The sequence below is a fragment of the Scyliorhinus torazame genome, chromosome 5 (assembly GCF_047496885.1).
Source record: "Scyliorhinus torazame isolate Kashiwa2021f chromosome 5, sScyTor2.1, whole genome shotgun sequence".
NCBI classification, from domain to species: Eukaryota; Metazoa; Chordata; class Chondrichthyes; order Carcharhiniformes; family Scyliorhinidae; genus Scyliorhinus; species Scyliorhinus torazame.
Window position 1 is genome coordinate 98,269,503 of NC_092711.1, and position 14,494 is coordinate 98,283,996.

A 14,494-nucleotide genomic window follows, 5' to 3' on the forward strand; every position below is an offset into this window, starting at 1 on the left:
ACAACCATCAGAACTCTGCAGTGAGTTCAGCAGTTTCTGCAGCAACAGAGGTTTCAGCATCTGTAACTCTCCCTGAAAAGGTGCCGGAACCCCGGAACCCAATAACCCCTCCTAACCTTTTTGGACACTAAGGGCAATTTAGCATGGCCAATCCACCTAACCTGCACATCTTTGGACTGTGGGAGGAAACCGGAACACCCGGAGGAAACCCACGCAGACATGTGGAGAACGTGCAGACTGCACAGACAGTGACCCAGCGGGGAATCGAACTTGGGACGCTGGCGCTGTGAAGACACAGTGCTAGATACTTGTGCTAACGTGCTGCCCAGGACAGGGAGAGGGTAGATATAATTAATGGAATAGTGCTAAAGATTGTGCAGGGACACAGGGGACTTTTATCTCTGCTTTTATCTCTGAAGTGACAGTATATATTCAGAGAGTAGTTAGCAAAGCAGTTCTGTCGAAGGATCATTTAGATCTGAAAATTAACTGATTCTCTCTTCACAGATGCTGCCAGATCTGCTGAGTTTATCCAGAATTTTCTGTTTTTATCTCAGATTTGAAAAGTGGAGCTTGTTCAAGGAACAAATACTGCGTGTCCTTGATAGGTAGGTCCCTATCAGGCAGGGAGGAAATGGCGTGTGAGGGAACCATGGTTCACAAAAGAGGTTGAATGTCTTGTCAAGAGGAAAAAGGAAGCTTGTGTAAGGATGAGAAAACAAGGTTCAGTTGGGTCGCTTGAGGGTTACAAGGTAGCAAGGAATGAGCTAAAAACAAAAGGGCTTAGGAGGGGGTGCATGAGAAGTCCTTGGCGGGTCGGATCAAGGAAACTCCCAAGGCTTTTTACATCAGAAATAAAAGAATGACCAGAGTGAGGTTAGGGCCGGTCAAGGACAGTAGTGGGAACTTGTATATGGAGTCGGAAGAGATAGGAGAGGCGTTGAATGAATACTTTTCTTCAGTGTTCACCAAGGAGAGGGGCCATGTTTTTGAGGATGAGAGTGTGATACAGGCGGCTAGGCTGGAGGAGGTAGATGTTCTGAGGGAGGATGTATTAGCAATTTTGAAAAACCTTAGTGTCGACAAGTCCCCTGGGCCAGATGGGATATATCCTAGGATTCTTTGGGAGGCAAGGGATGAGATTGCAGAGCCTTTGGCTTTGATCTTTGGGTCCTCACTGTCCACGGGGATAGTGCCAGAGGACTGAAGAGTGGCGAATGTTGTTCCTCTGTTCAAGAAAGGGAATAGGAATGTCCCTGGTAATTATAGGCCAGTTAGTCTTACTTCGGTGGTCGGTAAGTTAATGGAAAAAGTTCTGAAGGATAGGATTTATGACCATTTGGAAAGATGCAGCTTAATCCGGGATAGTCAACACAGATTTGTTAAGGGTAAGTCTTGCCTCACAAATTTGATTGAATTCTTTGAGGAGGTAACTAAGTGTGTAGATGAAGGTAGAGCAGTTGATGTCGTATACATGGATTTTAGTAAGGCGTTTGATAAGGTTCCCCATGGTCGGCTCATGAAGAAAGTAAGGAGGTGTGGGATAGAGGGAAATTTGGCCAATTGGATAAGTAACTGGTTATCACATAGAAGACAGAGGGTGGTGGTGGATGGAAAATTTTCAGACAGGAGACCAGTTACCAGCGGTGCACCACAGGGATCAGTGCTGGGTCCTCTGCTATTTGTGATTTTTATCAATGACTTGGAGGAGGGGGCTGAAGGGTGGGTCAGTAAATTTGCTGCTGACACCAAGATTGGTGGAGTAGTAGATGAGGTGGAGGGCTGTTGTAGGCTGCAAAGAGACATTGATCGGATGCAGAGCTGGGCCGAAAAATGGCAGATAGGAGTCTAACCCTAATAAGTGCGAGGTGATTCATTTTGGAAGGAAACATTTGAATGCGGATTACCGGGTCAACGGCAGGAGGAACAGAGAGACCTCTGAAGGTTGTCACACAAGTGGATAGAGCTGTGAAGAAGGCCTCTCCTGTGTTAGCGTTTATTAACAGGGGGCTTGAGTTTAAGAGCTGTGGGGTTATCCTGCAACTGTACATGACCCTGGTGGGACCACAATTGGAATATTGTGTGCAGTTCTGGTCACCTCACTATAGGAAGGATGTGGAAGCATTGGAAAGGGTGCAAAGGAGATTTACCAGGATGCTGCCTGGTTTGGGGGGTAGGTCTTATGAGGAAAGGTTGAGGGAGCTAGGGCTTTTCTCTTTGGAGCGGAGGAGGATGAGAGGCGACTTAATAGAGGTTTATAAGATGATGAGGGGGATAGATAGAGTGGACGTTCAGAGACTATTTCCTCAGATGGATGTAGGTGTTACAAGGGGGCATAACTGTAAGGTTCGGGGTGGGAGATATAGGAGGGATGTCCGAGGTAGGTTCTTTACTCAGAGAGTGGTTAGGGTGTGGAATGGACTGCCTGCTGTGATAGTGGAGTCGGACACTTTAGGAACTTTCAAGCCGTTATTGGATCGGCACATGGAACACACCATAATGATCAAGCTGGGATAGCTTGATCTTGGTTTCGGACAAAGCTCGGCACAACATCGAGTGTCGAAGGGCCTGTTCTGTGCTGTACTGTTCTGTGTTCTATTTCAAGAACCCACAGTATTTTACTTTTATTAAATTGCCTCTTGAGCTGATAAATGGTGTTAATGAGCATGAAATAGAAGTTTTACTGCTTTATAAAGCTCTGATTCAGCCACAATTTGAGTATTGCGTCCATTTTTGGTCACCACTCTTTAGGAAGAATGTGAAGGTTCTTGAGAAGGTGCAGAAGAGATTTTGCATAATGGTTCCGGCAAAGGAGGTAGGTTGAGGGGAGATTTGATTCAGGTGTAGAAAATTCTGATGGGTTTAGGTAAAATAGACAAAGAAAATCTGTTCCCATTCACTGATGGTACGAGGACTCGGGGGACACATCCAGGTTGTGGGTAAAAGATATGGGAGATGTGAAGCAGACCGATTTTACAGTCAGTGGTAATGACCCTAAAGTTACGGCTGAGGGGAGGGCAGAAATGGACATGATGAATATTTTCAAAAGGAAATTGGATAAATATTTAATGGAAATAAACCTGCGAGGACTGAGGGATGGAACAGGGGAATTGGACTGACTGGATTGCACTAGAGAGCTCGCATAGCCTCACTGGGCCGAATAGCCTCTGCTGTGCCACAATGACTCTCTGGCTATTTTCTTTTTAAAAAAATATATTTTATTCGAGTTTTTTGGCCAAACATAACAATACGTAGTGTTTCTTTTACACAACAATAAAGCAATATAAATAGCCGTGGCCAGTTTTAAACAAATAAATAAATAATATATATTAAAAAAAAAGAAAAACAAAACTAAATGGCAACTGCCTTGTCCAAATTAAATACTCTCCAAAATTACAATCCAACAGTCCAATATACAATTACATATACCAAATACCTATACATGTACAATAACACCCCTGAGAGTCCATCCGATTCCTCCCCCCCCCCCCCCCCCCCTCCCCCCCCTCCCCCCTGGGTTGCTGCTGTTATCTACTTCTTTTCCATTCCCTCTATCTTTCTGTGAGGTAGTCGACGAACGGTTGCCACCGCCTGGTGAACCCCTGAGCCGAACCCCTTAACACAAACTTAGTCCGTTCTAACTTTATGAACCCTGCCATATCGTTTATCCAGGTCTCCACCCCCGGGGGCTTAGCTTCCTTCCACATTAACAATATTCTGCGCCGGGCTACAAAGGACGCAAAGGCCAACATGTCAGCCTCTCTCGCCTCCTGCACTCCCGGCTCTTCTGCAACCCCAAATATAGCCATCCCCCAGCTTGGTTCGACCCGGACCCCCACCACCTTCGAAAGCACCTTTGCCACCCCCACCCAGAACCCCTGTAGTACCGGGCATGACCAGAACATGTGGGTGTGATTCGCTGGGCCTCTCGAGCATCTCGCATACCTATCCTCTACCCCAAAAAATTTACTAAGCCGTGCTCCAGTCATATGCGCCCTGTGTAGCACCTTAAATTGTATCAGGCTTAGCCTGGCACACGAGGACGATGAGTTTACCCTACATAGGGCATCCGCCCACAGCCCCTCCTCAATCTCCTCCCCCAGTTCTTCTTCCCATTTCCCTTCAGCTCATCTACCATGATCTCCCCCTCGTCCCTCATCTCCCTGTATATGTCCGCTACCTTACCGTCCCCCACCCATGTCTCTGAGATCACTCTATCCTGCACTTCCTGCATCGGGACTGCGGGAATTCCCTCACCTGTTGCCTCACAAAAGCCCTCAATTGCATATACCGAAATGCATTCCCTTGGGGCAACCCATATTTCTCCGTCAACGCTCCCAAACTCGCAAACGTCCCATCTACAAATAGATCTCTTAATTGTACTACCCCAGCTCTTTGCCATGCTCCAAATCCCCCATCCATTCTCCCCGGAACGAACCTATGATTGTTTCTTATCGGGGACCGCACCGAAGCTCCCGTCCCTCCCCTATGCCGTCTCCACTGCCCCCAAATTCTCAATGTAGCCACCACTACCGGGCTTGTGGTGTATTTCTTTGGTGAGAACGGCAACGGCGCCGTCACCATTGCTTGCAGGCTAGTCCCCTTGCAGGACGCCCTCTCCATTCTCTTCCACACCGCTCCCTCCCCTTCTCCCATCCACTTACACACCATTGAAACATTGGCGGCCCAGTAGTACTCACTTAGGCCTCTGGCTATTTTCTATGATCACACCGTATAATTTAACTTTGGGATTCAGCAGTGGCACAGTGGTTAGCACTGCTGTCTCACAGCATCAGGGACCCGGGTTCAATTCCGGTCTCTGTGTGGTATTTGTACATTATCCCGTGTCTGCGTGGGTTTCCTCCGGGTGCTCCGGTTTCCTCCCACCGTCCAAAGATGTGCAGGTTAGTGGATTGGCTATGCTAAATTGCCCCTTAATGTCCAAAGATGTGCAGGTTAAGTTCTGGGTTATGGGTATAAGTTGGGGTGGGATGGAGGAAGCATAAATGGGTAGAGTGCTCATTTGAAGGGTTGGTGCAGACTTGATGGGCTGAATGGCCCCCCTCTGAACTGCAGGGATTCGATGATCTTATCAAGGAAATCTGTGCTCTGCACCCCCTCTGAGGCCATTCTATTCTCCTAAGGTTTGTTTCCCGGAGCTGAGCTTTCAAGGTATGGTCGGACCAGGGTTTGTGAATCTCGGGGCTTTTCCAGTCACTCTGGGACCTGTAATCTTCTCGCACAGACAGAACAGACAAACATTTTACCTTGCACACCCAGATGCTGCTGATATTCAGGTTTGGATGTATCGCTGACTCTGTCAGATCACAATGTGATGCTTGATTTAAGTTTCCCATCGATCAATCCTCCACTTCTAACTTCCTGAAAAAGAAAATTACAAAGCCCTTCAACTGTTAGTCTAAGATATAAATTGTCTTGGTTTCAGTTTGCAATGTGTAAATCCTCCCCTCCTAACCCCCTGTAAAAGGAGTTTCCAGGATCCTTCACTATCAGTCACAACATTCTCTCCTCCTGCTGACAGGACAGGGAGCACTGCGCATGCGCCCTGCTGCAATATGGCTGCCGTTATTCTGCGCCTGTGACACAAAGCAGCCCAACAAACACAGGATCAGTAGCTTCTTATTCGGGGTTTGAGGCATTCATTCTGTGTTTATAAAGCCCCCCCTCCCAGCCACTTCGCTGTCTCTTCCCCCACACCTTGCTCAGTTCATTTGAAGGGTTGGATCAGGGGTGAACTGGCAAGGTGGATACAGAACTGGCTAGGCCATAGAAGGCAGAGGGTAGCAATGGAGGGATGCTTTTCTAATTGGAGGGCTGTGACCAGTGGTGTTCCACAGGGATCAGTGTTGGGACCTTTGCTCTTTGTAGTATATATAAATGATTTGGAGGAAAATGTAACTGGTCTGATTAGTAAGTTTGCAGACGACACAAAGGTTGGTGGAATTGCGGATAGCGATGAGGACTGTCAGAGGATACAGCAGGGTTTATATTGTCTGGAGACTTGGGCGGAGAGATGGCAGATGGAGTTTAATCCGGACAAATGTGAGGTACTGCATTTTGGAAGGGCTAATGCAGGTAGGGAATATACAGTGAATGGTAGAACCCTCAAGAGTATTGAAAGTCAAAGAGATCTAGGAGTACAGGTCCACAGGTCATTGAAAGGGGCAACACAGGTGGAGAAGGTAGTCAAGAAGGCATATGGCATGCTTGCCTTCATTGGCCGGGGCATTGAGTATAAGAATTGGCAAGTCATGTTGCAGCTGTATAGAACCTTAGTTAGGCCACACTTGGAGTATAGTGTTCAATTCTGGTCGCCACACTACCAGAAGGATGTGGAGGCTTTAGAGAGGGTGCAGAAGAGATTTACCAGAATGTTGCCTGGTATGGAGGGCATAAGCTATGAGGAGCGATTGAATAAACTCGGTTTGTTCTCACTGGAACGAAAGAGGTTGAGGGGCGACCTGATAGAGGTATACAAAATTATGAGGGGCATAGACAGAGTGGATAGTCAGAGGCTTTTCCCCAGGGTAGAGGGGTCAATTACTAGGGGGCATAGGTTTAAGGTGAGAGGGGCAAGGTTTAGAGTAGATGTACGAGGCAAGTTTTTTACGCAGAGGGTAGTGGGTGCCTGGAACTCACTACCGGAGGAGGTAGTGGAAGCAGGGACGATAGGGACATTTAAGGGGCATCTTGACAAATATATGAATAGGATGGGAATAGAAGGATACGGACCCAGGAAGTGTAGAAGATTGTAGTTTAGTCGGGCAGTATGGTCGGCACGGGCTTGGAGGGCCGAAGGGCCTGTTCCTGTGCTGTACATTTCTTTGTTCTTTGTTCTTTGTTCATCAGATCATTTTTCCGCTCGCCGCTCAAGTCCAGGAACGTACCGCACTGCGCATGCCCCAGTCAGAGACCACACTGCGCATGCTCTAGTCAGAGACCGCACTGCGCATTCCCCACTTACAGCTTGGTGGTGCGCCTGCGCAAGAAGCTCCTGCGGGCTGAATGGGACACAGTCTTCCACGCGGAGAATGCTGGGTATATATCCAACCATTGAGACGCAATATTGCTCAATCAAAATTGTTAATTTGTGATCCGATTTCGATTGGAGCCACATGCCAAGATGTCACATTATTAAACGAATTGATACAGCATCCAAAGTGCATGTGAAGTATCTGAGTGATACTAAATGGGCGGCACGATGGCATAGTGGCTAGCACTGCTGCTTCACAGCGCCAGAGACCCGGGTTCAATTCCGGCCTCGGATAACTGTGGGAAGATTGCAGTTTCTCCCTGAGTCTGTGTGGGTTTCCTCCGGGTGCTCCGGTTTCCTCCCACAGTCCAAAGATGTGCAGGTTAGGTGGATTGGCCATGATGAATTGGTGTCCAACAGGTTAGGTGGGTCATCAGGATAGGGTGAAGGCATGAGATTAACTTGGGTGCTCTTTCCAAGGGCTGGTGCAGACTCCAATGGCCTCCTGCTGCACTGTAGATTCTATGATTCTTCCTCCAGTGTGACTGAGCTGTTATGTCAGCAAATAGGATAACCGAGTGAATTCATTTCCACATTTGCCTGGAGGCACATTCACCTTGGATGGCGCTCTGCGGAGTGAGGCGACTCTCTGTGAGCTCTACCAAACAGATCCTCTTTTTACATCTTTTATAATCGTACTAATCTTTTGAAACTAATTGAACACTAACATTATCACTAACCTTTACTCCTGTATACATCACCCGATGCTGGTGTCTATGTATTTACATTGTGGACCATGTGTTGCCCTTTTATGTATTTTCTTTTTATTTTCTTTTCTTTAATGTACTAAATGATCTGTTTGAGCTGCTCGTAGAAAAATACTTTTCATTGTACCTCAGAATCCAAAGAATTTTGTGGTGGGATTTTACACCTGAGATTGAAGCTCAGTCAGTGATTTTAAATCCTTCTTCTAATGAGTTCCGTATTCTGAGCACTGTTCAGTTAAAGAAAAACAAAAAAGCTACAGATGATGGAAATCTGAATTAACAACAAAAATAATAATCGAATAATATTCTTTATTAGTGTCACAAATAGGCTTACATTAACACTGCAATGAAGTTACTGTGAAAGTCTCCTGGTCACCACACTAAGGCGCCTGTTTGGATACACTGGGGGAGAATTTAGAATGTCCAATTCACCTAACAAGCACGTCCTTTGGGACATGTGGGAGAAAACCGGAGCACTCAGAGGAAACCCACGCAGACACGGGGAGAACGTGCAGACTCCGCACAGACAGTGACCCAAGACAGAATCGAAATACTCAGCAGATCTGGGAGTGTCTGTGGAGAGGGAGACATGGTTTACATTTCATGTCTAAGATCTTTTGTCAGAACTACACTGCAGCAGCACAGATCTGAAAGATCAACTGTTTCTCAATCCCCAGATGTTGCCAGATATGCTGGGTATTTCCAGTATTTTCTATTTTAATGTCTAGTTAAAGAGAATTGTTCATTAGATGTATTACTAAGTTATATTTATTTTCATCCTTATACAAGTGAAAACATCTTCCAGTTGTCTACCCTGTAAAATACTTCTCTACGTTTATATTTCTCAATCATTCACTTTTCCAAAGGAAACATCCCTAGCCTGCTCAATCTATCTTGATGGGTATAACCTGTCAGTGTAGAATTGCTCCAATAAAACTTTCTTACATCCTTTCCAGTGCTTCTAAATACACTTTATAATAAGGAGATCTGAGCTAATCAGAGCAGCAAACTGGCCATTCTCCCCAAACGCCTTAAACTTAAGTTTTTTTCCCCACCATTAGCTGAATATAAGATGGAATGGAATGAACAGATTCAATAAGCCGACCTCTAACATTATGGGGCATCTACAATGGTGTGTCCTTTCCCTACAGTGAAACAGTAGGCTGTTTTACTCTTAATCTGTCAATTATAACATGAAGAATAGCGTGTCTGAGAACAACAGGTTTTCAGTGAAGTGACTCGAGGTCAGAATATGTTTAAACATAATTTCTGAGCAGTGATAGGCTGCACTTGTACTTTATGTGTACTTTTACTTACAGTTCAGTCCAGCTTGCTCAGCTCTCATGCCCTCATAATTGTCCTTCAAGTTCATAATTTCCCAAGTTCAAAATACTAGCCTTGGATGCACTCTTCTCTCCCTCAAACTGAATGTAAAATTCAAACATGTATGATTGTGGCCACCTCGGGCTGCCTTCACCATGAAGTTACTAATTAATCCCATCTCATTGCACAATATCAAGTCTAGTACCTCCCTTTGGGTGGTTCCAGAAATCAGAACACACAGGACAGCAAAAGATGTTTGTAGTTGGACTCGGCACACAAAGTAAGTCTGTTCAGTCAACAACTTAATATAATGGGTTTACAGGTGACAATTAATATAGTCACTCTATCAAAAATGTCTACTACTAATAATGCAAAATACTGCAGCTGCTGGAATCTGAAATAAACACACATGTCCATCCAAGGCGAGCTGCAATGCTCCAGTGATGCCCAATGTAAACTGGAAGAACAACACCTCATCTTCCTATTAGGCACTTTACAGCCTCCCCCATCTGCCCTTCGCTGTTCAGTTGCTTCTATTTCATATTCGACTGTCTCATCATTTTGCCACCGGTAATACTCTTCATTCCTCAATGACCCCTTTGTCTTATGTTCTTGACAAATTTGTCCATGCGGCACGGCGGCACAGTGGTTAGCACTGTTGCCTCACAGCATCTGGGACCCGGGTTCAATTCGGCCTTGGGATTTGCACATTCTCCCCTTGTCTGCATGGTTTTCCTCCAAGTGCTCCGGTTTCCTCCCACAGTCCAAAGATATACAGGTTTGGTGGATTGGCTGGGCTAAATTGCCTCTTCGTGTCCAAAAGTGTGCAGGTTACGTGGCGTTATGGGAATTGGGTGTGGTAGTGGGCCTAGGTAGGGACTGGGAGGTCTTTCAGAGGATCGGTGCAGAATTGATGAGCCGAATGGCCTCCATCGGCACTGTAGGGATTCCATATCTGTAGGTGGATTGGCCATGCTAAATTGGCCCTTAGTGTCCAAAGATGTGCAGGTTAGGTTGAGTTACAGAGATTCAGGGATAGGACAGGAGCCTGGTTAGGGTGCTCTTTCAGAGGATCGGTGCAGGCTCGATGTGCTGAATGGCCTCATTATGCATTGTAGGTATGCTATTCTATTCTTTTCTATTCTACCTGGTCTTCTATTCTGCCCCTCCTCCTGTGCCACTTTCCAACTATATAATTCTGTCCATTCCTACCCTACCCTCCTATACTGCTGTGAAGGATCATTTAAACGAGTGTACTGCTCAACTCTGTTTCTCTCCACAGATGTTGGCAGACCAGCTAACTTTATCCAGCAATGTCTGATTTCATGCTGACAGTAATGTTGCCATAAAGACAGATGCCAGCAATATGGTAATTGATGCAGAGGAAATGACAGAGATGGTTACAAATCACTTGTTCTCGGTCTTCCTGTGGAGGCAAAGCAGAAAGAGAGACAAGGAAAGAAGGTTTTGTGCGGGTCTGCTGATAACCGCCTTTCTTTTTCACTGACGGGATTTGACCAACGGAATTGTTCACATCTTGTACAAGGAAGGATCAAATACAATTGGCACCTCCATTTCAAATCTGTTGTGAAGTAACATTCTCTCATTTGATTTGAAAGCTGACTGTTGTGAAGCTGCAACCGAGCACACTGGGCTTTGTGCCGCTGTTTCTGTGGTGTCCTGGTCATCACATTCGCCGATTGAAAACCGGACAGAAACATTATCAAATCTTTCACATTAACCGTGAGACAAGTTAGAATGATTTAAGTTTATTGCTGGATGTTATCGGGGTCTCGGGTGCTGCAGCCAATTCTATTTACTTTTACCCCGGCCTCAAAATGCATTCAGCAAAATCAGAAATGCTGAATTGTCCTGAAGCAATGAGATGGAAAATATATTCGCATTTTGACAAAGTTCACATATTAGCGGTTCGTCAGTCCACAACAGAATTGAATGGGTTTACAGATGCAGGTTTAATCACTGAATGAAACATGCCCATAAAGGCAGACACAAGTGATTCTGTGACAATTAGAGGAAATGGCAGAGATTTTAATAGAATCAAATTTTTAAAAATCTGTCTTCATGATAGCAAAATAAGAAAAACCACTCGGGGAGATGAGAAAAACGAGGCTCGGTACAGATCCTGTGGCGTCCCTCTTTCTTCAACACGAACGGGATGAAGGCGTCAGAATGTCTCACACACAGAACAAAAAGGAATCAAATATAATGAAAATATTGTCCTCAAATCTCTACCTGTAAAACTATCCCATTTCATTTCCATGCTGACTGTGCTCAATCTGACATGAGCACAATGGGGTTTGTATTTCCCGGTGACTCGAATTATTTTCTTTGTCAGTCATGTTTGCAAATCAATGTTGTATATTTCAGAGAGTCTCACTTTCAAATGAGGACATAAATGTCAGATAAGATTAAGTTTTGAGTAGCGGAACAGATGCTGAGTAAATTGATTGACATTTTTAGAAGCAACATGAGAATGATGTTATTACTGAATGAGCAGAAATCATTCCACCCTGAGAACGCTTCTCCATTTGAAAATTAATTTGAAACCAAATAAAGGGGACGACTTAAGCAAAGTGATCTCAACAGGGCTTTGTGAAGTTCTAAAAATCATTTCCCTCTCTAATAGACAGACTGTGTGAACAGGCTACACATCAAATATAATTAAATTCTGTATATCAACTCAGAAATAATGAAGAGATGCTTGATCAGGGAAAAACACCTTCATAAATTTGATATGAAATCAATTGCGTGATTACATATTGTTTACATCGTAAACTACATAATTTCCGTGTCCACATCTCCTGGTCCAGTGAAACGTTGATCATTAAGTCAAACTGGGCATGGATTCGACAGAAATTCATTTTTCAAAAGCGAATTGGACGATCAGCTGAAATGGAGAAAACTCAAGGCCGTTGAAACAGAGAAAAACATTGAGACTAATTAAAAGATTGTTCATTTGAAAAGCTGGTCGAGGTGATCCAAGTGCCACTTATTGCGGTTTGCCATTTGATGGTTACATTGATTTATTGGTCTCTCTGCAGCATTCCTAATGAGTACAGCCGAATTCTAAAAAAACAAAGGCTCGAAAGTGTAACTGAGTGACAGAAGAGTGTGACCTTTCTACACAGGCCCATTGGAGTTGCTGTTAGCCAGCGGTTTCTGTAGTGTAGTGGTTATCACGTTCGCCTCACACGCGAAAAGTCCCCGGTTCAAAACCGGGCAGAAACATTATGGACTGGACGTTCCTCTTTTGACGATGAGTTGTATTCTTGCTGTTTTTTGTTTACTCTTAAGCGAATCCATGACCTTACACTCGTTTCAAATGATACCCTGCAAAATCCACCATTATGGGGACTGGGAGGAATCGGTCAGAGAGTTCACACGTGTTAAGTGTGAATGGTTTTCTAATGTGCTGTGACATTTTCTGATTCTAATAATAATCTTAAATCAATTTATCTGCCGCTTGTCTAAGTTTTCAGCCGAATTGGACTCCCTCAAAAGAAGGTTCTTCAGTGCAACAAGAATGTAGGTTTCCTGTTCTCGGTCAGAGGGTCAAACTCGGTGCCTGTTTCTGTGGTGTGGTGGTTGTCTTGCTTACTTTACACTCAAAAAATCCTGGATTGGAATCCGCGTAAAAACATTGTCGAGGCCCATTCGTTTAAGTGTTTGGGAAAAGTTGCATAATTGACATTTTCATTGTTACTCATCCCGAATAACCCTTGAACTGAGTAAATCTGCCGTGCGGAACCCCGGTCCCCAGAGCTTCAGCCTGATTCTCTGCATTGCCAGTTTAGTGCCAATAACACAACTCAACACCAACCACTCCCCCAGTGAATCCGCAATAACGCAACTCAACACCAACCACTCCCCCAGTGAATCCGCAATAACACAGCTCAACACCAACCACTCCCCCTGTGAATCCGCAATAACACAACTCAACACCAACCACTCCCCCAGTGAATCCGCAATAACACAGCTCAACACCAACCACTCCCCCAGTGAATCCGCAATAACACAACTCAACACCAACCACTCCCCCAGTGAATCCGCAATAACACAACTCAACACCAACCACTCCCCCAGTGAATCCGCAATAACACAACTCAACACCAACCACTCCCCCAGTGAATCCGCAATAACACAACTCAACACCAACCACTCCCCCAGGAATCCGCAATAACACAACTCAACACCAACCACTCCCCCAGTGAATCCGCAATAACACAACTCAACACCAACCACTCCCCCAGTGAATCCGCAATAACACAATTCAACACCAACCACTCCCCCAGGAATCCGCAATAACACAACTCAACACCAACCACTCCCCCAGTGAATCCGCAATAACACAATTCAACACCAACCACTCCCCCAGGAATCCGCAATAACACAACTCAACACCAACCACTCCCCCAGTGAATCCGCAATAACACAACTCAGCACCAACCACTCCCCCAGTGAATCCGCAATAACACAACTCAACACCAACCACTCCCCCAGTGAATCCGCAATAACACAGCTCAACACCAACCACTCCCCCAGTGAATCCGCAATAACACAACTCAACACCAACCACTCCCCCAGTGAATCCGCAATAACACAACTCAACACCAACCACTCCCCCAGTGAATCCGCAGTAACACAACTCAACACCAACCACTCCCCCAGTGAATCCGCTGTTGAATATTACCTGAATATAATATCTTACAAAACAAATGTCATTTGTTCTCATATATGCCGGCAAGGTATTCAGGAGAAGCAGAAGTGCTGAAAATTCCCGGTACACTGAGCAGGAACAGAGATGCTCCTATTTAGACTCGGCACAAATATTAACAGTTCCTTCAATGGCGATTAATGCAGGTCAGAGGCTGGGAATCTCGCTGTTATTCTATTAAATTGATTAACACTAAAAGACCGGCTGGGAATCCTGCGGAGAGTAATTCACCCCCTTGCCCCCCCCCCCCCCCCCCCCGCCCCGCCCCGCCCCCGCCCCCGCCCCCCCCTCCTCCCCTCCACCCTTTCCAGCCTCTTCACCATCAACAGTCACAAGTCAGGAATTAAATGGCTCAAAAGGCAAAGCTGGCTCGGTGGATTGGCCATGCGAAATGGCTGGGTTACGGGGGGTGGCCTAGTTAGGGTGCTCTTTCCAAGGGTCGGTGGGGACTCGACGGGCCGAATGGTGTCCTTCTGCACTGCAGGGATTGTATGATTCTACCAGTATTGATCTCCTTCAGTTCCTCCCTCTCACTAAGCCCTGCACCCCCAACATTTCTGGCATCTGATTTGTGTCAGTTTCTGTCTCTTTAGAATACACTGGAATTTGTCAAAAAGGCTACTAAAAGTCAATCTAATAATCTAAACGATCAACTGAATTGGGTCAAAGTTATTG

At 45.5% G+C, this 14,494-nt stretch overlaps 1 non-coding gene across 1 annotated transcript; it reads left to right on the forward strand.

Annotated features, from left to right (window-relative positions):
• The first annotated feature begins 12,260 nt into the window (after positions 1-12,260).
• trnav-cac (transfer RNA valine (anticodon CAC)) lies at positions 12,261-12,333 on the forward strand. The gene has a single exon. It is a non-coding gene; the product is annotated as a tRNA-Val (tRNA).
• Positions 12,334-14,494: the final 2,161 nt, after the last annotated feature.